The sequence below is a fragment of the Rousettus aegyptiacus genome, unplaced genomic scaffold (assembly GCF_014176215.1).
Source record: "Rousettus aegyptiacus isolate mRouAeg1 unplaced genomic scaffold, mRouAeg1.p scaffold_m13_p_13, whole genome shotgun sequence".
NCBI classification, from domain to species: domain Eukaryota; kingdom Metazoa; phylum Chordata; class Mammalia; order Chiroptera; family Pteropodidae; genus Rousettus; species Rousettus aegyptiacus.
The window spans coordinates 64,140,941-64,167,080 of NW_023416288.1; the positions used below are offsets into that span (position 1 = coordinate 64,140,941).

The window sequence follows — 26,140 nt, forward strand, 5'->3', positions numbered from 1 at the left end:
TCAGGCTATTTACAGTTGAAGAAATTAATTGAAATGTCATCTGTTTAATTATTGTTTGTTATCCTTAATTAAAATGTTAATTGAGTACATTTGTATGTACTCAATTAAATATGCAACATATTTAATGTGTTGAGTTTCTGACAAAGGCAATGGCAGTGTTTTCTACCTTGTAAATTCAAATGACTAATTGTTCATTTAAATATTTTGGAGAAAAGAAGAATATATTTAAGCCACATAGGAGTGTAGTTTGAAAGGTCATTTTTCTGCTACAGCTGTAGATAGCAGCAGATCTATAGGAAATCATCACTTTAATCAGCAGAAAGGAAATGTACCAGAAGTATGCTTTTTGGTCTCATATTTGCATATGAGAAAAAGATACAAAAATTAATCAGCTGTAAAATGTCCATTCAGAATGACATTTCTAAGTAAAGAAATTGATTACAAGGAGATGCACTTTAGATATATTCTTGCCTCGCTAACAGAACAGTCTAAAGGATGATGAGAACTTTTACATTCTATTATATTGGTGTAAACTTGGCCTTTTTATCTGACAAACATTTGAGACAGTTGTTTAAAACAACATAAAGACCTATGCTTCAAAATTGGTTTGAATTTTCTTTTAACAATGGTTATGATTTCTCTTTTCCATGTAAACCTATGGAACTGACCTCTGTTCAGTAAATAAACATGATGGTCGTGTTTTGCAAAGCAAAGATATCTTGTATATCAGCACAAAAACAAAATGAGTTCCTTTTCAAATAATTTATGAAGTGTAATGCTTTCCAAAAACAGCATCAGGCAATATCATCTACTGTGCACTGATCAGCAACCCAAGCAACTGGGGAATGAGGGACAGATGATGGAATTGATATAATTCTCTGTCCTTACAGAGCTTCGAGTTTAAAGATTTCTTCCTCTCCCCCTAGAACTTATTCTTTTTTCTCTTTTCTTGATACAGTCTCAGACTTTTCATTCTTAGTGGCATGAGATGAGCTAGTGCTTTTTAAGAAGTAATAATTATAAGGATAAATTGTTCTAAGTGCATACTTAAAATATCTAATTTAATGCTCAAAACAATCCTCTTTGGAAGTACCATCATTATTTCTATTTTATGGATGAGGAGACCGAGTCACAGCTTTCCCAAAGCCATATAGTTAATAAACAATGGGGCTGGAAATTGAGACCAGACATTCTGAACTAGACTCTGTCCTCTTAGTCTCCTACTATCCTTATGATTATTGAAAGGGTTTAGTGCAAGAAATATCAAAACGTTTTGAGCAATCAGATATTTAAGTTTATTGCAGCAAAGGTAGGAGAAGGTGCTTGTGTTGATGCTTCAGTTCTAAACCTAATGGTTTATTTATAGTCTTCCTCAATGGCCATTAAAATAGTAAAGAGTGATTAGGAGCAAACAAGGGGAAGCTTGGGCTTGTAAAGTAAGTTTTCTGAGAGTTAATCATTTTTATGCATAATAAACCTCTGCCCTTAGTGGAGAAAGATCATAATTTTGTGGAGCTACATGGCGTTTGTTAAAATTTCAGCTCTGCCACTTACTAGTCAAATGGTCATGGACAAATTATTTGACCTCTATAAGTTTTAATGTCTTTTTTAACAAAATGCAGATAATAATTCCTCTCTCACAGGGTTGTTGTGAAGGTGAAAGACAAAGCACAAAGCACAATGTTGGACTCATACTAGAGACTCACTAAATGTGAGCTACAAGTGCTACAAATTAAATAAGCAAATCATTATATCAAGAAGTATCAAACTGGACATTAGTTAATATCTATTAGGATATCTCTGAAGAGATCTAGGAAAAATATATGTAGAATTGTTGTTTAACTGGCCTAAGAGAATAGGCTATTACAATTTCAATGGTCTGCCTGTTACTAGCAGTGAATATTTATTAAAATTAAAATGAAACTTCCCCATCTGTTACGTTACCAGGGAATATCCACAAAGAGCTGGTTCATTTTGTTGTCTTCCTTCCCTTTCAAGAAATTTATCTGTTAGAACTGTGAGAAAGAGACAGTTAAACGGGAAGATGAAAAATGGAGCAAAGAGAGGGTAACTTCAAGAAGCTGTGCTTGACCTTGAAGGCAGGCTTGGAAGGGGAGAGGGGAGAAGACGTGGACTATTCTCCACCTCACCCTGTTCCAGGGCTCTCCAGTGTGGCAGGCTGATTATGGGTGGGTCTGCCCTTGACGGAGTGCTGGATAGAATGCTTGGGCATCTCTGTGCTATAAACAGTTGCTTTCAAACTTAAAAAAGAAATCTGACACATTAAGAAATACATTTTATGTTTCTAGCTAGTTTACTAGTATGTTAGCATCATGAGTGCAGCGATTTTTATCTGCTGTAGTCACGGATGTATCTAAGTGTCTAGAAGAGTACTTGGGGCATGGTAGGTGTTCAATGAATAGCTATATCTCTAACAATCAACTGTCTATCATTTATTTTTTATCTATCTGGAAAACAATTTTCACGGAACATTTTTATACTTATTATTTGCTTGCAAAACATTCTGAAAATTTCTCTTCTGTTCCACAAAAAGAAAAAAATTTGCAGCCAAGACCTACTAAATTAATTTCAGTATATTCACTGGGGAGAGAACAGTAAGAGGTCCTCTCCTGTTCTCTGGGTTATGATCTGCAATTTAAAAAGCACCGCTTATCATTGGGAGCATTTGGCTTTGTGTATAAATTGGCTGTGTCACTGACACTTATCTTTTTTGCTGTCACAATGCGTCATTTAGCCCGCGTACTTCTCTGGTCTATGTATTGGTGTGGGTCTCACCCTAACCATGCTGTGGTCTGGTAGAATAAGCCAAGCAGTATTGAGGGGTCTCGCTCTGAAAGTATTTGCTGTACTCTAATGGGTCTTGTTTCTGTGAAGCCTTCATGCGATTTTTAATTGTTGAGTAGTGCTATAGCCTAGGCAGTGTCTATACCTGGCTAGAATGGTTTGGCAGTTCTCCACTATGGAGGCAGAGGAATGGAAAGAGTGATCGATGAAGGTTCCCTCCACAAGGAGCACACTCTTAGTCCATGAAGATGCTGAAATTAAAATTGATCTTTTGTGAGTTTTGACCCTTTTTTAAAGTCTTTATTTTTGTTTCTGATTTACTTCTGAGTTATCTGTACTTAAATTTTATACTTACTGGAGTTATGAAGAGAGAAGGAGATGAGGTAGAGAAATTGGTGCAATTATGTGTTTTGATAGGAGTAGGAATTGCAAAAGTCTTTCATTTCCTTAGAAACTATGTGGGAGAAAAAAAAGGATAATATGTTTAAATATTACATTCATCGTGAAGGAACACTTGAGATCCTGTTTCTGTTAGGTTCCAAATCTTCACCCCTGTTTGGATGATCTAACGAGAAAAGCAATAAATAATTCTAGCTTAAGGTTTAAGTAAAATTTCAGTAAACTATTTAGAAGAACTAATTGGATATTTATTCTAGTATCCACTCTAGGTCTGAATGCTATCACCTAGCCAAGGTAACTACAGTATCATGAGCAAAAACCTGGATCTGGAAACCCAGAGGGGGCAGGATTACAGAATGAGACTAAGGGTTGAGGATGGCATCCAGAGGGGTTGGTGGAATCATAGGTCATAGCAGCTTAATACAGCCATTGCATCTTATAGGTGTAACAAGGTCTAGTGAGTATGTGTTGGCCAGCTGTGGAAACTCAGTGATGGCCAACTCCAAAGCAGGCGATATTTGGAGTTGCAAGGAGCAGACGAAATACCGTTGGGCTAACAATTCCATCGGGATGCAGCCAGTTGCAAATTCTGAGTCAGGCTTAATTAGAATAGTTCAGGGTCTGATCCTACAGGGTTATGGCTTCTGAGACTGATTATAAAGTATAGAAAAAAGGCAGAACTTAAATTACCAACATCAAGTGAAAAGTGGAGACTGTTTCTTGTTCATGGCACATGTCTGCTTTTCAAAACTGGGTCACAAGGATGTGGCTTAGTGACAAACAGCAGGAGTAACAGGACACCGATTATGAAAACATTAATGTTGCCAAATCAAGATCAGTACTTGAGAGATGAGATTGGAGGTGAGTCTAAAGCTGAGTTCAAGGGTTCCAGGTGGTCGGTAAAGGACAATAGAGAGATTGAAACCAGGTAGGGCCTGGCACTTCATGCAAGGACATTTAATACAATAACAACACTAGAATAAGAAAGGCAGGACACTTCATGTTTGAATAAGTCAGAATCACATAGATTTACAGTAACATGGAATATGAAATATCTTTTAAATAGTTGGATTGTAGTACAGAAGTATTATATTTGCCTTTTAAAGACCCTTGACCTGGGACAAATTAAACAAATAGAGCCTTGATTCTCAAATTGTAATGATTTGCTTTCTGGGGCATTTGGCAGTGTCTGGAGACATTTTTTAGTTTTCACAACTTGGGAGGGAGTCTGCTATTGGCATTTAGTGATGCTGCTAAACATCCTACAATGCATAGCCCTTCGCAACAAAGAATTATCTAGTCCAAAACGTCAATAGTGCTGAGACTGAGAAAACCTGAAATAAAGTGAGGTTACTATTACATAGACTTGATTGAATGTTACATTGAATTTTTATGAAGAATGAAATTCACTTCTGGATGCACATAGATGAGTTCTAACTCTTTTGTTGGCAAACCGTGACTCTACCAGACAGTAAGTGTGGCAGGAGGATATCGCCCTCGAGGTGCAGAGCAACCCAGCCAGCAAGCGGAGTGGGGCTGGCCAAGGCAGCATTTGAATATTTATCTATGGTACTGTGAAGGGGGCTGTGCCTCCAGTATGAGTGGTGAGCTGTCTCCGATGTGGACTGGCATGTGTGGGATCTTGCGCAGTGTGTTTACTAGAGGTTATTCAACCTTTGCAACCACCATGAATTTTGCCCTCTTTGTAGCTTCTGATGATAAGAGCCTAAAATTAAGGACTTACATTCTCTTTTCCCACAAACTTCAGCCCAGTGTCCCAGTCTTGGCCTGCCCTGACACAGGCTTTCCATGAGCTACAGAGATCTAGCGCAGACAAGGGAAGATAACAGTGATGAAGCACTTGCGTGAAGGATGCTGTCAAGGGGTTGACAATTATCTTTAGATGGTCTGGTAACTTTAAAATGGGCAACTGATTCTGAAGCCGAAACTTAAATTCCTTGTTCTGGTGTCAGAAAATATTTTGAAGACTATATCCAAGACTATTTCTCAATCACTAAGTCTATTTAGACTTGATTATCAGGCAGTTTGTTCACTATTATTTCCTTTCTTATAGTGTTGCTTTCATGGTTGGATCTATTCATTATTCAAGATGGTACCACGCTGAAGTGACTATTGTGAGTTATAGTGCCTGGTAAGGCTTGCTTTGTGCTCTGATGTCCTCAGGTTACATTTTGTAGTCTTTCTCCTGTGGAAGCAAGAAAATGAGTCCTTCAATGGAGTTGTGAGAGATCAAAGGTATTGACAAACTTAGCATACAAACTATAATGTCCTAGTTCAGGGGAGCGGTTTCTGGATAAAGAAACTGTGAGAACACTTTACTTTTCCACTGTCCATCAGATCTGAGCTGATGGGTTGGGAACCAGCACAGCCAAGTAGTTAAAGTTTATGGGCTCAGAGACAGACATACCTAAGGTGAAGTCCCAGATCTTCCACTTAAGATCTCTAAGACCCTGGTCATGTTGCTTCTCTGTGAAATGGGGGGAATTGTTACAAAGATTAAATAATGTATCACGCTCATTTTACAGAGTGCCTGTGTCATTAAAGACAAAAAAAATGTTGTTCATACACACCATTCTAATTTTCTTATTATTAAAAACAGAGCGTGAGCTAAGAATTGGGTTTCAGTTAGGTGGGGCTATTGGATACTCTTCAGTACTTTTCCCACTACAGATAGATGCTTTGCCTCTTTCCTTTGGAGTTTCCTTCAAATTGCTTTGGTGTGTGTTACACATAAAAATGTCAAATTTAGAGTAATATAGTTCAAAATCCAAGAGACAAACGCTTTATTCACCCAAATATTAGTTCCTATGAAGTGGAAATGTGACTCCATTCCGAGCTCTACTTAAACAGTAAGTCACTGAAATCCTGGCCCTGAGATCGGTGAGTAATAGTCTTCAGCATGTTTATAGCAATGAAAAGCCATGAAGAAAATCTGCCTGCCTGGGCTCCACATTGAAAATCTGGAGCAGAGGTTCTCAATTTTGAGTGCACATCAGTATCGCCTGGAGGGCTTCTGAAAACTCAGGTTGCTGGGCCTCCTGCAGGGAACATAAAGGTTCTGCAACTCGCTAACTAATTTGACTCAAATAGGTACAGTGTGTAGGAAGTATTCAAGCCTCTGGGTGTATGGGCCTAATTATATAAAATAAAAAGCAAAGAGAAAAATATTTTAGAAGGAAAATGTGTGTTAGTGGGGGATGAGGACTAGATTACATGGTTTATTTGTTTCGAAAAGGTAAATTAAAGAAAGGGCATTGCATCTCTACACTAAAGGGACCACGAAGGTTCAAATTAAGGGTCGTGGAACCTCTTGTGTGTTGTTTTTGGCACACTTTGTGTGGGGAAGACTAGAGGTGCTGCCTCTACCTCTCATTGAGATTAGACCACCAATTTGGAGGCGAGAGAGAGAGAGATGAAATATGGAAATAATCTGATTTGTTCCAAATAGGCTGCTGTGATCTTGGCAAATTGTTAAAAATTTGGATCTCATTTTTAAAAAGGAAATGAGCTTGAGTGATTAGCATAAACTCTAATCTGCAACTTTCCCCTAGGTTTAAAATCTGGCAAAAATCTTTCATTAACATTTTTTTTTTTAAACAAAGAATTGTAAATGGGGAATCCTGCCACCAGCAGAAATCCGTTATTTAAATTTTTACCCAGAAAATTTATTGCATTTTGAATCAAAAGAATAAACTCAACTGGTAAGACCCATAATTCTGTTATTATTTTTTTAATAGCAAAGTAAATTAAGTTTTTATGAGGCTACCCATATGAACCCAAAGATGATAAAACTATGAGGGGATTTTAAATTTCAAACTTTAAGTAGAAAAACAACACTGATGGTCACAGCTAAATTAATTTCCACCCGCATAAGATTAACAAAAATGGAGGGAGAAAAATTAATAGAATAAGAATGAACACTCTTCATTTTATGTTTGACTTACTTGATAAAATATGTTAACATGTAGGAAAAGCCAACTGCTATCACCAAATATAAGTAGCAGTTGATTTGTTTCTACTATATGCCTGGTGTGTGTTAGATCTTGAGGTTACAGAATTGAATATGACACAGCTCTTGACTGTAATGGTCCATAATGTAGGGAGGAGGAGAGAACATGAGCAGATAATGCTTATATAATGCAGGAAATAGGGTTATGGAGATGTCTGCACATTATTATGCATCTATAGCTACAATTCATTGAGTGCCTATGGCATTGTGCTGGAGATTAGACAAAAATGGTGTGTGCGTGTGTGCGTGTGTGTGTGTGTGTGTGTGAACTACTACTACAGTCCTACTTTTTGGTCCCCATTATACACATGAGGAAATCAAGGCTTAGAGAGATTAAGTTGGCCAAAAGCATGTAGTTTTTGTTGGAATTGAGATTTGAATTTGGAGTTCCGAATGACCTTGAAAACTCTAACATAATACAATATGATTTTTGCCCTCTGATCTACTTCTTGTAAACCTTCTGGCAAGCTAATGTGCAATTATTCATTTTTTTCCAAGTAGATCTGGAAACCTTCTTAGATTGCAAATATTTTAGAAATTGCTTACAGGTGATGGAGAATTTTCTCAGGAGTGAAATATTTAAAAAGAGAGAGAGAACTCATAATATTCTCAATCTGAGCTTTACTGTATAGTATACATTTCTTTGGAGGAAGAAATATGACTGTCCATTACATTCTCAAATGCAAATACATCATCCATATTACATGTACAACAAATTTGCTCTATAGAAATGTCCATTGCCTGCATACATATCTGTTTATAGAAATAGTGAGTTGAGAGTCAGAAACACATAGCAGAGGTTGACACATTTTTTCCGCAATTCTGGATAAGTTTTGTAGCTGATCTATGGCCCTAGGATTTGAAAGATTTGAATAAAAAACATATCCCTTTAGTGGAAAAAGAGGTCTCTGATCTGCCACAACCTACTAAATTTATGTTTTAAATATCTTCACATTTTATGTTATAAAGGTTTTGCTGGGTTATGCTTTATAACACACAGTTGAATGCTACTATTATGGATGTTAGCTTTCTTCCTGGAGGTAGAATACAACATAATCCATTCTGCCATAACATGAGCTATTAGAAGTGATGCTTCTGGCTATTAGGGGTAAATCATATCTGCAGAATGAATTAAGAGTTGAGCTGTTTGCAGTATATTGAATTTGCCCATTTTACAACCGCATTCATTAAATCCAAATTTGATGAGAGCTGTTCATATTAAATTTGATAACCCTAATCTAGCAACTAACAGAAATTATAAAGCTCCTTTGGAAATTCTATGACATTTGTGTTATTTTTGTCCTTTAATAACTAAGTCATTTTAAAATTAGGTACCCATACTTAATCATATATTCATAATTTATGAGTCTTATTGAATTAGTTCAGAATTGAGTGCTCTAGTCTGATTCTGTCTTTATGCTTTGACATTGAAGAATCTAAGATTAGTGAATAATCTTAATTTTTCAATGGAATTCACTAAACTTTTGAGGAATTTTTATGATGTACACAGCACTGTGCAAGATGTAGTTAGTTTGAAGAGGAAAAAGAACTAATCTTTACTTCCTGGAAATTATTGCCTGCTGAGATAATAACAGGTAAGAGATCTATATGGGCATTTCCCCTGTTATTTGTCAGAAAGGGGCAACCTTCTTGGAGCAAGCCAGGTAGGAAAAATGACGTATCTTATCATATTTAAATTCTCCTTGTGAAAAAGTACAACAATTCTAGATGAATGTAATAGAGTTTCTTTGCCCAACTACTTCTAAAAGTCTTATCATTTTTTTTAAATAGATTACCCATTAATTTATTATTTCCCAACTCTGAATTTTGAAGTGAATTTTTCTCATCTGTTTCCCTGAACTACAGAACAAAGTTGCTTCTGGAGAGAAGGTGGGGAAAACATAGTTGAAATTATTAAAAATCTTTATTATAAATATTTTAAAATTTAGTTTCATTTTTAAACATCCATAATAGTTCAAACAATGCCTAAAAAGAATTGCTTGGAATATTTCTTTTTTTAATTGAAAATTATTGGGTGTCAATAAAATCAAATAAGTTTCAAGTTTCAAGTGTACAATTCAACATGTCATATATATATATTGCATTGTGTGTTCACTACCCAAAGTTAGATTTCCTTCTGTCACCAAATATTTGACTCCTTTACCCCTATAAACCTCCCCTTTCTCTTTCCTCTTGTATATGCTAATCCACTATCTGTGTTCACGAGTCTCTGTTTGTCATGTTTGTTGTTTATTTCCCACATATGAGTGAAATCATATGGTTTTCAACTTTTTCTGTCTGACTTATTTTGCTTAGCATGATAATCTCAAGATTCATTTATGTTGTTGCAAATGGCAATATTTTATCTTCTCTTACAGCTGAGTAATATTCCATGGTATCACATCTTCTTTATCTAGTCACTTATCGTAGGATACTTTGGTTGCTTACATGTTCTGGCCACTGTGAATAATGCGGCTATGAACATTGGGGTGCATATATCTTTGTGGATAAATGTTTTCATGTTTTTTGGTAAATACCCAGAAGAGGGATTGCTGGTTCATATGGTAATGGTAATTCAATTCTTAGTTTTTTGAGGAACCTCCATACTGTTTTCGATAGTGGTTGTACCAATTTACATTCCCACCAACAATGCGTGAGGGTTCCTTTTCCCCACAACCTCTCCGACATTTGTTATTACTTGTCCTGTTTAAGATAGACATTCTAACAAGTGGTTTTGATTTGCATTCCTCTAATAGCATCTTTTCATATGTCTGTTGGCTGTTTGTATGGCTTCTTAGGAGAAGTATCTGTTCAAGTCCTCTGCCCATTTTTTTATTTCAGTTAGAGATTTCTGTGGACCTGCTTAATGAATAGCTACATAATTGATTTATAATTAGTTTTACACAAAGTTCACATGTATTTATATGGAAATGGGCATGCTTAGATTTCTCAAAAATTGTTTTTTAATTCTTTAGAATGGGTTAAATACTGTTTCTAAGAATGTTTCCTCCTATTAACTTACTGAGTAAACTTCTCTTTTAAAAATGATTGATAAAAACATAAACTGTAGCACAATCCAACACCTTTAATCTGAATCATTGATTTTCTTTAATGTAACAGGTGGTACCATCGACTAATTAAATACATAAGTCCCCTTGCCTACTAAATTTTTATCATGTTAAATTTCATTATTCATATGTTTGATATTTTTTAAAAGATGGTTTCTGAATTATGCAGAAATGATAGCTTATTATAAGGTCTTTTTGAAAGTTCAGACCTATGCAAAGCTAGCTAAGATTTGGATTGACTCTTCACTTAGCCAAAATATTTTATGCCTTGCCTACGTATTATAGCTTAAGAACATCAAGGTTTTCCTTTTTCATATGTAAGAAAATGCTTATCAGTTAACAGACCAGAAAATGTCATGGGTTGCTCTGACAGTTATGTTTCAAAAATCCTGTGTTAGCAAGCCAATCAATACTGGATTTTATTTTGTATTTTTCCCTTTTAAAAATTATTTTGATTCTCTTATAATTCAAATGCTGTTTTGGCTACATTTACTTTTGGTAGCAAAATATTTTAATTCATTCTTGAAACAATCTCACTTGGTTCTCACACTTCCTTCATTGAATTCATAGCAGATTTTAAGGTGAAATCAGGTCCATTTAATTTATGTAATGGTAGTTTATCAAGTCAAGTTGGTATTTCATAGAGGTGAGATCTGCAGCAAGATGTGATTATGTTGTAAATTGGTCTTTGAAGTGTTGAACAACTTCATTGCAACATTATAAATATTTTCTCACCCTTTTTTTCTTAGTAATTTCTGTCATTTTTTTCTCAAGGAAGGAAACTCTGAGTACAGTTGTACTTAATGATGAGTTCTTGATTAGCTTGCAAGTTAAATCATCAGTGGAGTGACTGTATGATAATAAAATGAAATTATAATTATAGCTAATGCACAATTAGTACTTTTATGTACCTGATTCTGTATTAAATGCTTTACATATATTTCATTTACTCTTCATAGTAAAACCTACTTTTAGATGAGGAAGCTAAGGTATAACCCTGTGAAGATGAGTGGAGGTAATTATATCCAGGTCACATAAATAATATGAGGCGGAAGTAGGATATAAACCCAGGTTTGATTGATGCCAAAATCCATGTGCTTAATGATTACATCTACCTTCTTTGGACGTCCTCATTTGTTAGCCAGCTGGAACCTTTAGGGAGTCCTATGTCTTAATAAACAACCTAGTATAGATTGCAAAATGGCCTCAATTCTTTGCAGCATTAGAAGGTGATGCTTACTTTTTTGACTATGTGGTTATTCATTAGCATACACATCAAAGAGAATAAAGAATAAAACAGTAAAAAAAATGTCAGTTTATTTGATTTTTTTAAAGTTGGCAAGATTTATGGAGTTAATTAAATTTTTAAAATACCTCAGCTACTACTCTAAGAATCTTCCTTAGGGAAATGTGGGTCTGGGGACAAATCATACTGTGTGTTCTGCTTTCTCCAATGAACATCTAGGACTCATCCTGTCCATCCATCCACTGTAGTCACAGAGGAGTTACCCAGAGGACTCGGACCCTGTTCTTTACACAGCTCTTTCTCGCACTCAGAACCCTCTTCCTCCTGTACTTGCAAAGCCAGGTTCCTTCTTGTCCTTCAAATCTCAGCTTAACTGCCCGTTCATCAAGAAGTCCCTTTCTGATCTCTCCACTGAAGTGAGATTCCTCCTCATTATTGTCTCCCCCACCTTCTTTATTTCCTGCGTCATGCTTTCATGAGCTGTTGTCAATTTGTTCTCTGTATCTCCTACTGGATTCTAAGCTTCTTGAATCAAGTTTGTCTTATCATTGTGTCTCTAGCATTGAGCAGAATGACATAGAATAGGTGCTCAGTAAATATTTGAGGAACGAATGAGTGAAAGAGTGAATGAATAGGAGAGCTTTGAGAAGGAAAAGAAATAGTTGAAAGGAACAAAAAAAATGCAGCATAAGTAGCTTTTTAATTTATAGTCCAAGCAGAGAAAATTGGGATGGGTATCACTGAAGTGTGGGGTGGGGGTAGGGAGGATTTTCTCTTTAGAATATGAAGTACAGACTTGCCTCTGTCCCCTTTGAAACTGGATGATGGAGTCACAACTTTATCTTTCAAGAAACAGCTGTGTCTCTGGCAACTTCTTTTAACAAGGCAAGACCCCAATCCAAAATCCAGGCCTCGGATTTGCTGTTTCACAGAGAAAGCTGTACCTCGCCGTAGATAATGAAGGCTTGTCTGTGGTGCTTGATGGATTCTACTTTGCTCCTATTTTTTTCTCCAAGACTGTGAAATTCAAGATAAATAACATATTTTAAAGTATTGTTCTTTATTTTTGAAAATGTTATTATTTGAGTTAAGAATTAAGTTCACACTGTTCAGATTACACTTTTGCATTTAAGAGTTCAGACCTGCATAGGGTTAGAGAGGAAAACATAATTAAACATAAATATCAGGAAACAAGAGATAAAAGAAGGAAATATTAAATTATAATAGTAATATGACAAGGAATAGTAGACACTCTGCAAATCTCTTTCCATCATAAAATTACTGTGGATGTAACCAATCAATTCCATTTTTAAATCATGGATTGAAAGGACACAGAAATGAGAATTATGGTAAACTGATTGCCTAAAAATATGTAAATCATAATTAAGAATACGACATAAGAAGAAATTAGGAATTTTGAGTGATGAGATGCCTTAAACTAGAGACTTAGACTAGACACTTAAACCAATGTCCCTATGTGCAGGTAAGAACTGAGAAAGTGAGATAAAGAAGCCCTCATTAACTGAAGGTCCCTGGCCCTTATATGCAAGGTAAATAGTAAAACAGAACAAAACAAAACAAAATACATGTTTGGGCTTCATTTTAAAAATCAAAACAAAAATTATGAAACTAATATCCTCTGAAACCTAGGTGATGTCTATAGTTGTTACTTGGTATAACTGTCCCACAGGTCAGAGGATAATGGATTAGTGAATATTTTCATGTTATGACAGCTTTGGTAAATACTATTACTATTATTTTACTACATTGAAAGGAGCTTTCAGATAAAGACAGATCCCTTTGGTAAGAGTGAATGATAAGCCTTGTGCCTGGGGGGCAGGTTTCTGTGCCATGTAGAGACAGTGGTATAAACAAAATGATTCAGACAGGTCTTGACAGTGGGACTTTCCTCAAAATCGCCCTGCTGACTTTATAGCATCATATTTCAACCTAGATGAGTTTTAGAGGACTTGTTTAGTGTCATCTCAGAACAGGGAATGTGAATTTTTAAAAGTTGCTTAGGTGATTCTGATAATGAGGCAGCTTTGAGAAATCCTTCTGAAGATTCAGACCCAGCTCTTCCAGACCAATTTTGGGCCTCATTGGGTGAGTAGCTACATATTATTGTTAATATCTTTCATCTTTTTTAAAAAAATTATGCTTTTCCATTCTAAAATTAATGTAATTCTTTAATATCATCTAAAACCCATCCATATTCAAATTGTCCAAATAGTCTCAAAATGTCTTTTACTGTTGGTTTGTTTGAATCCATATCCAAATGAGGTGTACATATTGCATTTGGATGCTGTGTTCCTTAAGTCTTTCTTCTTTTTTTAATGCCACTGATTTGTTGGAGACACTGCATCATTTATACTATAGAGTATTCCACATTTGGATTTGACTGATTGCTTTCTCATTTGTCATTTAACTTGTTGCTTTATCCTTGTATTTAATATAAACTGATAATTTGATATAGATTCAGTTTATTTTTGGATTATTATCTTTTTAATGTGTTCTATATCATTGCAGTCATTATTCTTTTTGATGAAAATTGTCCCATCTTAGGTCAGTACGAACTTTTTTATACTGGCTCAGTGTCCCTTGACTCTACCTTATTAGTCATTGATAATGTCCTTGCTTTCTGGCACATGGTACGTCAGGATCATCTTGTATATCTAGAATCAGTGACTCCTAAAGAGTCTTGCTCTATTTTTGTGGGAAATGATATTTAGAGACCATAATCTGAGTGCCAGGAGAGGCCATTGCTGTGTTATTTATTATTGCATTGAGCCTTTTCAGGAGACAGAGTTAGGAAACACATATTTAAAAATAAATCATGAGTATAGACTAATGTTTCTAATTTGAGTTTATTTAGGGTTACAGAATTCTTACTTAATTTGCTTAATTTTAAACTTTAAAAATAAAGAGATTTTGTTTATTTTATGCTAGAAATTTGAAGGCTTTCACCCCAACCTACATGGTTGTACTGGCCTTTGGTCTCTTTGCTCTTCACACTTCTTCTGGTTTGCCCTGTATAATGGGAGGTTGACCTCTGCAGTTTGCATTTCCCTGGATCCCTTGTCATTTAACTTGCAGTTGACCTTTGTCAGTAGGGGGCACTGATAGGAGATAGGCATATCGGAAGGAGATTTCAAATTATTTCTCCCCTTCTGTCTCTGCCCTGAGAACACTTTGGAGTGGCTATATCTCCTCTCCCATTGTACTGTCGTGCCATTGTTTCAGTTTTCATGGGTGACCCTGGCCACTGGCTCTAGTTATACTACCTTCTCATCCTCTCCCTGGCTTGGGTACTAATGAGTGCGGAAGAAGCCGTTTCTATGATGGTGACACCCATATTTGTTTATTGCCTTTAAGCCTAATTTGACTTGGTTTTTCTACAAGACATTCCGTACAGCTTCCTTTTGGTGCTAATTTCTATGTTGTGTCACTGTGCTCTGGGTTTTTACCTCTCCTGTCACCTGTGTGTAATGAATTCCCTACATTATAGTCTATTTTAAACACTTAAGTGGTTTCTATTACTTGGTTAGACTCTGATGTAATAGTATTGCTTAATAATTTGATGTTTTATTTTACCAACAGAATGTTTTGAATTTTTGACTGCTTAGAGTTTGCAGGCTGCATCCTGACAGTCATTATTATCATTATCACAAGTCATTTATTAATAATCATACTGTGGGTATCATTTCATACATTCATGCTTTTTATTTTAAATCATAACTATTAGGCTTTGTCTAATTATACTTCTCCCCCGGCTTCCGAATCTGCCATTCCTACTGCTATCACCCCACTTCAGGCCATTAGATTTTGCAATAACTTCACAACTCTCTCCTCACCTCCAGTCGTTCTATTTTCCAGTCTATTTTAATATATGCTGTCAGAGTTATTTTCATAAAACACAGCTCTGATAATGTCACACCATCACTAAAAAGGAAATTTGTGGCTCCCTATTACCTACCAAATTAAGCACAAACTTTTTGTCTGGGCCTTCAACGTTCTCTACAAAATATCTCAGACTAATTCTATGTTGAATCTTTCATCAGACAAACCTTCAGCCACTTGATCCACTGGAAGATCCCGAGAAGTAAGAGAGATATCCCCGAATCTGCAACATGGAATGTCTTGTGGAGAAACCAAGTCAAATTAGGCTTAGAGTCAGTAAACAAATTTGAGCATCACCAACATAGAAACTATTTCTTCTGCATTTATTAGATGAAACTGTTTTATAAAGAACGTTTCCTCATTCATTATTTAATTACTCTGAGGTTCTGAAAAGGCAAGTTAAATATTAGATTTTTGTCCCCCTTGCTTATTATCAATTTCGGTGTAATGATTTGGTGCCTAAGCAACTTCCAATGGTGACCAATAAATTTTGGAGTATTATTATAAATTCAGGTATCATAATATATTTCATATATTTACATTTGTTTTAGTTATTCTTCTTCTTGATGCATATTGTGCCATCCCGGTAATGAGTCCATCTCTTTTAGATTTAAAAAAAGAGATTACAAGGAATTAACCCTTAAAGATAAAATGACATTCACTTTTTACAGCTTGTTTATTTTACTGTGAGTTCTGGGTCCCTCTAGATTCATTTTAGAAACAAAATATCAGCGATTAATGAAGCTACTTAATCTCAGAGAAGGTCAGTGTTGCCACTTTATTTTATTCTTCACTGTGGGCTCACTTGGTCTTACTTTGTTCCTTGTTGTAAGCTATATTCATTCATTTATTCACGTCTATTAAATCTTTAAATACAAGGTCCTGAGAATATGGTGGTGAATAAGATGGAAAGGGCTACTGTCCTTGTGAGGCTTAAATTATACAGGAGATACAGATATTGAATAATAATTTACACAAGTAGTAATACAATTCCAATAGAAGTAGGTACTATAAAGGAAAAATGCAGAGTGGTATGAGTACCTGTGTCAGGGTGCTCTGACCTGCTGGGGGAAGAGGCATGGGAAGACTTACCTGAAGAAATGATGTTTGTGCAGAGATCTAAAGTATGAGCAAGAAGCGAAATAAGCCAGACAGAAAAAGTTGAAAAATCACATGATTTCACTTATATATGTGATATAAATCTACAAGTAACAAATGATCAGGACAAACAAACAGAGACTCATGGACAGGGACTGTATATTAGTGGTTATCAGAGGGTAAGGGGTGGGGGAGGAGGGAGTAGATGGTTAAAGGGGGTCAAATGTAGGGGGGTAGGGTGAAGTGGGCAAAGGGGATCAAATATACGGTAGCTGAAGGAAACTGGACTTTGGGTGGTAAATGCACAAAGATGTCAAATTGTAATGTACATCTGAAAATGATATAATTGGATTAACCAGTGTTACCCCAATAAACTTAATTAAAAAATAAATAAAATAAAAATGAAAAAAAAATTAAGTATGAGCAAGGATTTAGGTGAAGGAGGGTTATGTGAGCTTATGTGAGCATAGAACACAGCAAGCTAGGAGGCCCTAAAGAGAGGAGAAACATATTTACTTTGAGGACTGAAAGAAAGGCCACTGTGGCTGGAGCGTGAAGACCTATAGGATGACTGGAATAGGTTGGAGAGGCATGTAGGGACCAGTCTATTTGGGTTGCTATGACAAAAATACCACAAACTGGGTGGTTTATAAGCAGCAGACCTTCAGTTTGCACAGTTCTGGATGCTCGGAAGTCCAAGAACATGGCACTAGCAAGTTTAGTGTCTGGTAAGGATTTGCTTCTTAGTTGGCAACTTCACATGGTGAAAGGGATGAGCTAGCTTTCTGGGGTCTCTCTTTTTAATCCTATTCATGAGGGCTCTGCCATTATGACATATTCACCTCCCCATGGCCCCAGTTCCTAATGCCTTCAGCTTAGAGTTAGGATTTCAACAAATGAAATTTGTTTTTAAAAATGGACTGTGCTTTTTGTGTTCTATCTAAACATCTTTGCTTAACCTAATTTTGTGAATATTTTCTCTTGTTCTAGTAGTCTTGTAGTTTTATCATTTACATTTAAGTGTATTATCCACTTTGAGTTAATTTTTATGGATAGTGTGAGAATCAATGTTCATTTTTTCCCCATATGGATATTCAGTTGTTTTGCCACCATTTGTTGAGGTTATCCTTTCTCCTTTGGGTCTTGGCACCTTTAGAGAAACTCAACTATTATTTCTGTTCTCTATATTTTATTCTGTTCTTCTGGATGTTTATCTATATGCTAAAACTTTGTTGATTATTGTAGTTTTCTAGTAAGTCTTTAAATCAGATAAGTTCTCCAAGTATGTTCTTATTTATTATTATTTTTTTAGGCAAGGCAACCATTGGTTGACTTCACAGATTGCAAGGACTTTGTCAGCTTACGATCCCTTATTTTTAAGTTTTTTTTATGCTTACAGCACCTGGTCTTCCTAGGTGGTCTCCCATCCAAGTACTAATCAGGCCTGACCCTGCTTAGCTTCTGAGATCAGAGGGGATCGGGCTTGTTTAGGGTAGCAAGGCCGTAGTCAGTATGTTCTTATTTTTTAAAATTATGTTAATTATTGTAGATTCTTTGCATTTTGATACAAATTTTAGAATCAGCTTGTCAGCTTCTACATAAAAAGCATCCTAGGATTTTGGTTTGGATTGCATTGAATCTATAGATCATTTTGGGGATAATTGATATAGCAACAATATTGAATTTTCTGATCAATGAACATATCATGTCTCTTTATTTACATATATCTTTAAATTTTCTTAGCAATGTTTGTAATTTTCAGTGTACATGTTTTATATATAGTTTGTTAAATTTATCCCTAAGTAATGTTTTTCAATGCTATCATAAATAATATTTAGAAAATTTCATTTTTCAATGTTGGTTGGCAAATTTACCCATTCATTTTATTAAATTTGTTGTAGATTCTTTAGGATTTCTTTGTAGATGATTATGTTGTCTGAATGTAAATAAAGATTTTACTTCTTCCTTTCCAATCTGTTGTGCTGTCTATCTATCTATCATCTACCATCTATCTTTTATCTGTTTGTCTGTCTGTATTTGTTCTTTACTTACCCTAATATAATGGCTAGACTCTAGCATAATGTTGAATAGGAGTGGTCAAATTGACATCTTTGCCTCGTATATACTCTTAGGGGAAAAGCATTGAGCCTCTCAGCACTAGGTATGATGTTAGATGTATTTTTCCAACAGACATTCTTTATTATGTTAAGGAATTTTGTCATAATTTGCTGAGTTTATTATTATTATTTAAAATAATTCTTTTATTTTTCAGTTATAGTTGGCATATATTATAGTAGTTTCAGGTATACAACATAGTGATTAGAGTGATATAACTTACAAAGTTATCACCCCGATAAATTAGTACCCATCTGACACCACACATAGCTATTACAGTATTGTTAACTATATTTCTTATGCTATCCTTTACATCCCTATAACTACTAATTTGTACTTCTTAATTATTTACCCCTTTTTACCTATATCCCAAACTTCTCCCATCTGGCAACCCTCAAAATATTCTCTGTATCTATGAATGTGTTTCTGTTTTGTTGGTTTGTTTATTTTGTTATTTAGATTCCACATGTAAGTGAAATCATATGGCATCTGTCTTTCTCTTTCTGACTTGCTGCACTCAGCACAATACCCTCTAGGTTCATCTATGTTGTTGCAGATGATAAGATTTCAAACAAGATGAACCTGAAAAGGCCCACACTAATATGTATCATTATTAAAATTCCAAAGCTTAAAGAAAAAAGCAGCAAGAGAAAAGCAATTAGTTACCTGCGAGGGAGCTCCCATAAGACTTTCAGCTAATTTCTCAGCAGAAACTTTGCAGGCCAGAAGGGATTGGCATGAAATATTCAAAGTGATGAAAAGCAAGGACCTACAACCAAGATTACTCCACTCAGTATAGCTATCATTTAGAATTAAAGGACAGATAAAGATAAAGAGCCTCCTAGACAAGTATCTTGTAATCCTAAACCAGTATTACAAGAAATGTTAAAAGGACTTCTTTACGAAGAAGAAAAAATATATCAAAAATATGAATAATAAAATGGAAATAACTATATATCTATCAGCAATTACTTCAAATGAAAAAGGATTAAATGCTTTAATGAAAAGATAGGTGGCTGAATGAATAAGAAAACAAGGCCCTTACATATACTGTCTATGAGACACTCACTTCAGATCAAAAGAATATTTGTGGCAGCACAATTTAAAGTAGCCAACATACGGAAACAACCTAAATATGCAACAGATGATTGGATAAAGAAGTTATGGTTCATATATACAATGGAATATTACTTAGCCATTAAAAAAATGAAATCCTACCATTTGCAATGACATGGATAGATCTGGAGGTTATTATGCTTAGTGAAATAAGTCAGACAGAGAAAGATAAATACCATTATGATTTCATTTATATGTGGAATCTAAGGAACAAAAAGAACAGACTAATGCAAAACAGACTCTATATAGAGGACAATTTGGTGACAAACAGAGGGGAGGGGGATTGAGAGGCCGAGAGAATTGTGTGAGGGGTTAAAGAAGTACAAATAAGTAGTTGGTAGATAGTCACGGGGATTGGGGGAGCATGGCAGAGGGAATGCAGTTAGCATTAATGTATGGGCTAGGAGAGAAGGAGCAATAGGGGGGATCTTTTTATAAACTATATAAATATCTAACCAGTGTATTGTATACTTGAAACTCATAAAATAAAATAAAAAAAGACATACACAGACTGAAAATAAAGGGACGGAAAAAGATATTTCATGAAAATGGAAATGAAAAAAAATCTAGGGTTGCAATATTTATACCAGACAAAATAGATTTTAAAGCAAAGGCTATAACAAGAGACAAAGAAGGACTCAGTAATCTCACTTCTGGGTACTTATTCAAAGAAATTTGAAATATTACTTTGAAGAGATATGTACATCCATATATTTATTGCAGCATTATTTACAATAGCCAAGATTTGGAGTCAAGCTGGGTGTTCAACAATGGATGAATGGATAAAGAAGAGGTGTTATATATATATATATATATATATATATATATATATATATACATACATACATACAATAAAATATTATTCAGCCATAAACTTTTTTAAAAAAATAAAATGTTTATTTACTCACATATTTTTATATCATGAATAAGCATTGAATTTTTAAAAAATGCTTTTTCTATATCAATTGAGATGATTACATGGTTTTCTAGTTATCCTGTTAACATGATGAATTGATTGCATATCTGGGATAAAACTTTTTGGCCATAGTTTATTTTTTTAAAAATATATTTTTAGATTTGATTTGCTAATATTTTGTTAAGGAAGTTTACATTGATATTTGTAAAGACTATTATATAGTAGTTTTAGTTTTTTTGATATCTTTCATTTTGGTATCAAGATACTGCTGTCCTCATAAAATGAGTGCCTTCTCTCCATTTTTTGAATGAGATTTGTTGAAGTATTTTATTTCTTCCTTAAATGTTTAAAAGAATTTACCAATGAAGCCATGAGTCTGAGTAGAAGTGGTTAGATAGACATCTTTGCCTTATATACATTAGAGGAGAAGTTTTCTTTATGGCAAAATTTTAAATTACAAATTCAAGTTCTTCAAAATACATTATGCTATTCAAATTTTCAATTACTTTAAAAAATGATTTGTGTCCTCAATTTATGAATTCCTCCATTTCATCGAATTTGTTGAATTTATCAGTATGAGATTGTTTATAATACTTACTTAGTATTCTTATTATATCTGGGGATCTATAGTGATATCTTCTAATTTATTCCTGATATTAGTAATTGATTTTTTTTCTTGACCATTATTGCTAATTTATCAGATTCATTAGCTTTAAAAAAAAATGTTTTTATTTCATTGTCTTTATTGTTTTATTTGTTTTTATACCCAAAGATATGATTTCTGTTTTTATCTTTTTATTTCTTTCCTTCTTTTTACTTTAGTTTTAATTTTTTCTTCTTTTCTGTGGCAACTTAAGGTCAGAACTTAATTTATTTGAGGTCTTTATTTTATTTTTTTTCTAATATAAGCATTTAAAGCTATAAATAAATTCCTCTTAGCACTGTTGTATCTGCATCCCCCAAATTATGATCTGTTATCAGTTTTATTTAATTCAAAATTAAAAAAAAATTTGAATTTCTTCTTTGACCCATGGTTTCTTTATAAGTGCGTATTTAAATATCCAATTATTTGGGTATTTACCAGATATTTGTCCATTATTGATTTCTAATGTAATATATTGTGGTCAGACAGGAAACTTGATATGACGTTAATTTTTTAAAAAATTTTTAAACATGTTTTGTGGCCCAGCATATGGTCTATCTTAGTGAATATTTCATGTGCACTTCAAAAGAATGCATAGTCTGCTGTTGTTAAGCAGAGTATTTTATAAATGTGAATTCAATCAACTTAGTCAGTAGTATTGTTCAAATCTTCCATATTCAGAATGATTTTCTATCTTGTCCTATCAATTCCTGAGAGAGGAGTAATAAAATCTGCAATTACAATTGTAGATTTATATGCTTCTCCTTTGAGGTCTTTTAGATTTTGCTTCATGTATCTTGATATTCTATACTTAGTTTCATATAAATGTAGGATTACATTTTCTTATTATGTTTCCATCATTATGAAGTATTTGTCTTTAAGAAAGTATTCCTTGTTCTGAAGTCTTCTTTGTTTAGTTAAGCTATTTTAGCTTTCTTGCGATTAGTGTTTCTGTGGTATAATATAATTATATATAATCTTTTTACTCTTAATCTCTCTGTATTCTTATATTAAAGTGATTTTCTTTTTCAGCTTTATTGAGGCATAATTGACAAATAAAATTGTAATATATTTAAAGTGTACAATGTACTTAGTACTTAGCAACAGAGTCAAGGAGAAACCTATGCAGAATCTAGAGCTCTTTCTCTCCATAGCTTCCTTTTCTCTGGTTCTTTGACCTACAAGTTATTGTCATTTTAGCTCCTTTGAATTCTGTTTGTTCGTTTTTGTTTTTTTTCAATCAGTGGCATCACCTTGTTCTGCTTGAGATGTCCCTCCCTACTCCACAGTTAAGGTGCCTCCAGACAAAAAGCCAGGAAAATCATAGGGCTTGACTCATTTGTTTCCCTTTCTCAGAGATCACGGTCCTAAACTGCCTGTTGTCTAAAAATAGTTATTTCATATATTTTGTCCAGGTTTCTAGTTGTTTATAATGTGTTCAGAGGTGCATCTGTTCAGAAGCATGAGTCTGTATATTCAGTTTTGATCATATTCAATTAAAGGTAAGTTTGAAATTTTTAAGTGGAGATCCACTATCTAACTGGTGTTAGATTTGCATTTTAAAGAAGAAATATGCATTGAAGAGATAAATTTGGGAATTGTAGTAATATGGAAGGTAATCAAAGTTATAAGCATGATTGGATATTATCGCCTTATGAGAATGAAACTATGTGAGGAAAATTGGGCTTTGGATCAGCCCTTCAAGGAACCTCACTTTTAAATTCCAGGCAGAGAAAGATGAACTAGAAGAGATGACAATGAAGGAACATCTAGAGAGGCAGGAGAAAACCAGGAGAGCTTACTGAAGAAGCCAGAGTGATTATTGTCAGGATTTTAATTATGTTGGTTCAATTGAAATGAGGACTTAAATTGGCCATTGGGTTTTGTAACATCAAAAGTTTTGGTGACCTTACCCAGAACAGTTTCAGTAGAACTTTAGGACAGAAGCCATATTTAATGCTGGGGGAGAGTGTGAGCTAAGACAGCAGAGAGGGTAAGTTCAGATGATTTTTTAAAGTTTAGTTGCAAAGTGGAGGCAAAAGTTAGCTTGAGAGTTGTAGTGTATGAGAGTTTTAGAAATGGTTTTATTTCTTTTCAAAGATGTTTCCTTTTTAAATAGGCTTGCATGTGTAGAAATGCTGGTGGGAAGGACCTGTTTGAGAGTAGGAGGTTAATGATTTGAGGAAGAGGCGGTAGTCTTTAGTGTCGAGTAGAAAGGCTGCTGTGTGTGCAAGTTGAGGCTTGATCTTAGATAGAAAAATCAATATATTTTCTTGTAACAGAAGAAAGGAAGACAGAATGGGTACCTAGGAAGTCAGGTTTGTCTGTTTGGTGGTGGAAAATTGAGAGCTATTTTTAACTGATGGCATCTATTTCTTATGGGGAATAAAAAGATGCTTTCTACAAAATGTTTGAAAAATACTTGACCTCTTGCCAGTAGAGGTAATAGAGAAGACGTGACTGCCAGTAGATCCCAGAACTGGATTGGACATCTGGGGGCCCCTTAGTTCTTCTTCTGTGCTTGGAATGTACCTACTCCTCAGTGTTTCCATGGAGGGAGCTGTTTTCAAGGACAAAGCCTTGAGAAAGCAATATGTCATTTAGACCATCTGGAGAGTATATGTGAGTGAACCCAGTTAAAGCCTCTGTATAACTTTTAAGATTTGGTGGGAATGTGTGGAAAACTACTGGTCTTGAGGGTGCCTAAGACGAGCTTCATAAGTAAGTTCTCTTGTGTATTAAAACTGCCACCTACCAATCTGGAGTGGCCTACCTATTTCTTTGGCCTCTGTGCATACGGGGCCTAGTTTCAGATTACACCCAGGAAGATCTCCCATGAGGTTGCAAATTAACACCTATATTGACATTGATCTGAAGAATTTTTAAAGAAAACTTGGTAATGTTTAATTAGAACCATGGACAGATTAACGCAGTTAAGTTTCTGTAGTACCAGACATGATTGATTCTAATATCTAGCTGATGATTAGTTACAAAGGGACTCAGTGACCCAGGCGAGTAGTATGAGTGGAAGCAGACCGACCTGAACCAAGAATGCACCAGTCTAGAAAGATGATTGGCAAATGATTAGGTCAGTGGTGGCCCCTTACCAAGAATGGAAGCCTGGAGAGAACAGCGTCCACTTGCTTATTCCATTTCCTCCTAATGTCTTATACTGCTTTCTCCTCCTCTCATGCTTCTTTTCCTATTTCTGATGTTCAATCCTCAAGCCCCACTCCCATCTCTACTCATCCTCTTCTCCTTGATCTCTAGCCTCATTTCTTAAATACTGATTTCTCATCCAGCATTTAACCTTCTTCTCACTCTCCTGGGCCCCTCTCTTGAAAATAGTCTCTTTATTACTTATTAAAAAATCTTTATTCCCTTTTTCCAGCATTTCCAATTCTTCCTCTTCTTGTGTGTTTGTCCTCTCGCTTTATTATTTTTTTTTAGCTACCTTGATTCCTACTGTTATCCCATTCTCTATTTGTTTATGAAAGAAAAAAGCCTACATTTTCAGTATTAGCACTTCCAATTTAAGATAGATTATATTCTTAAATGCTATCTTGGGCTGCTTTAAATTTTCTCAAATTTTATTCCTTGTGATTAAAAGATTAAAGGACATCCAAAGAGCGATATGTCTCATCAAGTTTGAAGTTGAAATAGTATTTTTTGAAAAAGACAGAAGTGACTGAAGGATTTTTTTGTTTTGTTTTCTTTTTTGCTTCTTTTTAAAAAAGAGGGCCCAATGATATTTACATATAGTCTCCGGCAAACCATTTTGAAAACATTTACATATTTAGACTATTTAGAAATTAGAGAGAATTGGAAAGACAATAAATGTCTTCATATATCTAAGTTATGGTCTATGAAAACGGAGTTAGCTCTTCATAAAAAAGCAAAGTATATTTTCATTTAAGTATCCAAAATGTGGGAAGCTTTTGAGAAGCAGTTTTACCAGGTAGTCTGCAGATATTAAAAGTCAGAAATCCTAAGTTGTTTTATTGTCACTCGTAGGCAGTTAATCAATAGTGTGTATGGATCATTTACTATGTACAATGTACTTTCATGGCATCTGCTGAAGAATAACAGGATATCTCAGAGTCAACTCTCAAGTGTACCCTCTGATAGGGAGTAGGTATAAGGAGTGAGTTCACTCTTCAAAGCTCAAGTGCAAGAAACTTTTGTCTTCTATATCAGGTAATGCTGGCACTGAGCCACATTGATTAGAGTGTCAAGAAATTCAGTCATGATGTTTCCAATGCTACAGAGGTATTCACTATAGAGATGCTTACTATAGCCCCCATGGGCTATTAAAAGGAGGCAACTCCATTTCTTCCATGGCAAGCATCGGGAAGGGGCTTCTTTGATGAGTTTCCTGGGTTCCAAGGCATTGGAAAGAAGTAAAATGAAGATCTCTACCATTCTCGGTCCCTGATAGAGCACCATTCTCCCTCCATTTCCATTTCCAAATCCTTCTTCTCAAAAAATTGGGTAATCCTCCTTCTCTAAATAATTCAGCAACACAGTGTCTGTTAGGCTGAGTTTTCAGAACATGAGGCCTGTTCATTTTTTAGGGCACACGGGCTCAATTGCTCTTGTGGAGGGCACAAGATAAAGAGGAAAAAAATTCTTTCATGATCTCCTAAACCAATGAGAATCAGATAAAAACGAATATCACACTAAATTATCTTACATATGAATGCTGTGTGAAATGTATTGATAACAACATGCATTGGTTCTTATATTTGGTATTCAAACATGCAGCCTTTGTCAAATTTTTATTTTTCAAAAGTTCTATGTTATT

At 34.8% G+C, this 26,140-nt stretch overlaps 1 protein-coding gene and 1 pseudogene across 6 annotated transcripts in view; one reads left to right on the top strand and one right to left on the bottom strand.

The window, feature by feature from the left end:
* GRM8 (glutamate metabotropic receptor 8) overlaps window positions 1-26,140 on the top strand; it is a 674,240-nt gene that overhangs the window by 91,405 nt on the left and 556,695 nt on the right. The window lies entirely within an intron of this gene.
* On the bottom strand, window positions 17,937-18,055 carry LOC118610950 (annotated as a pseudogene).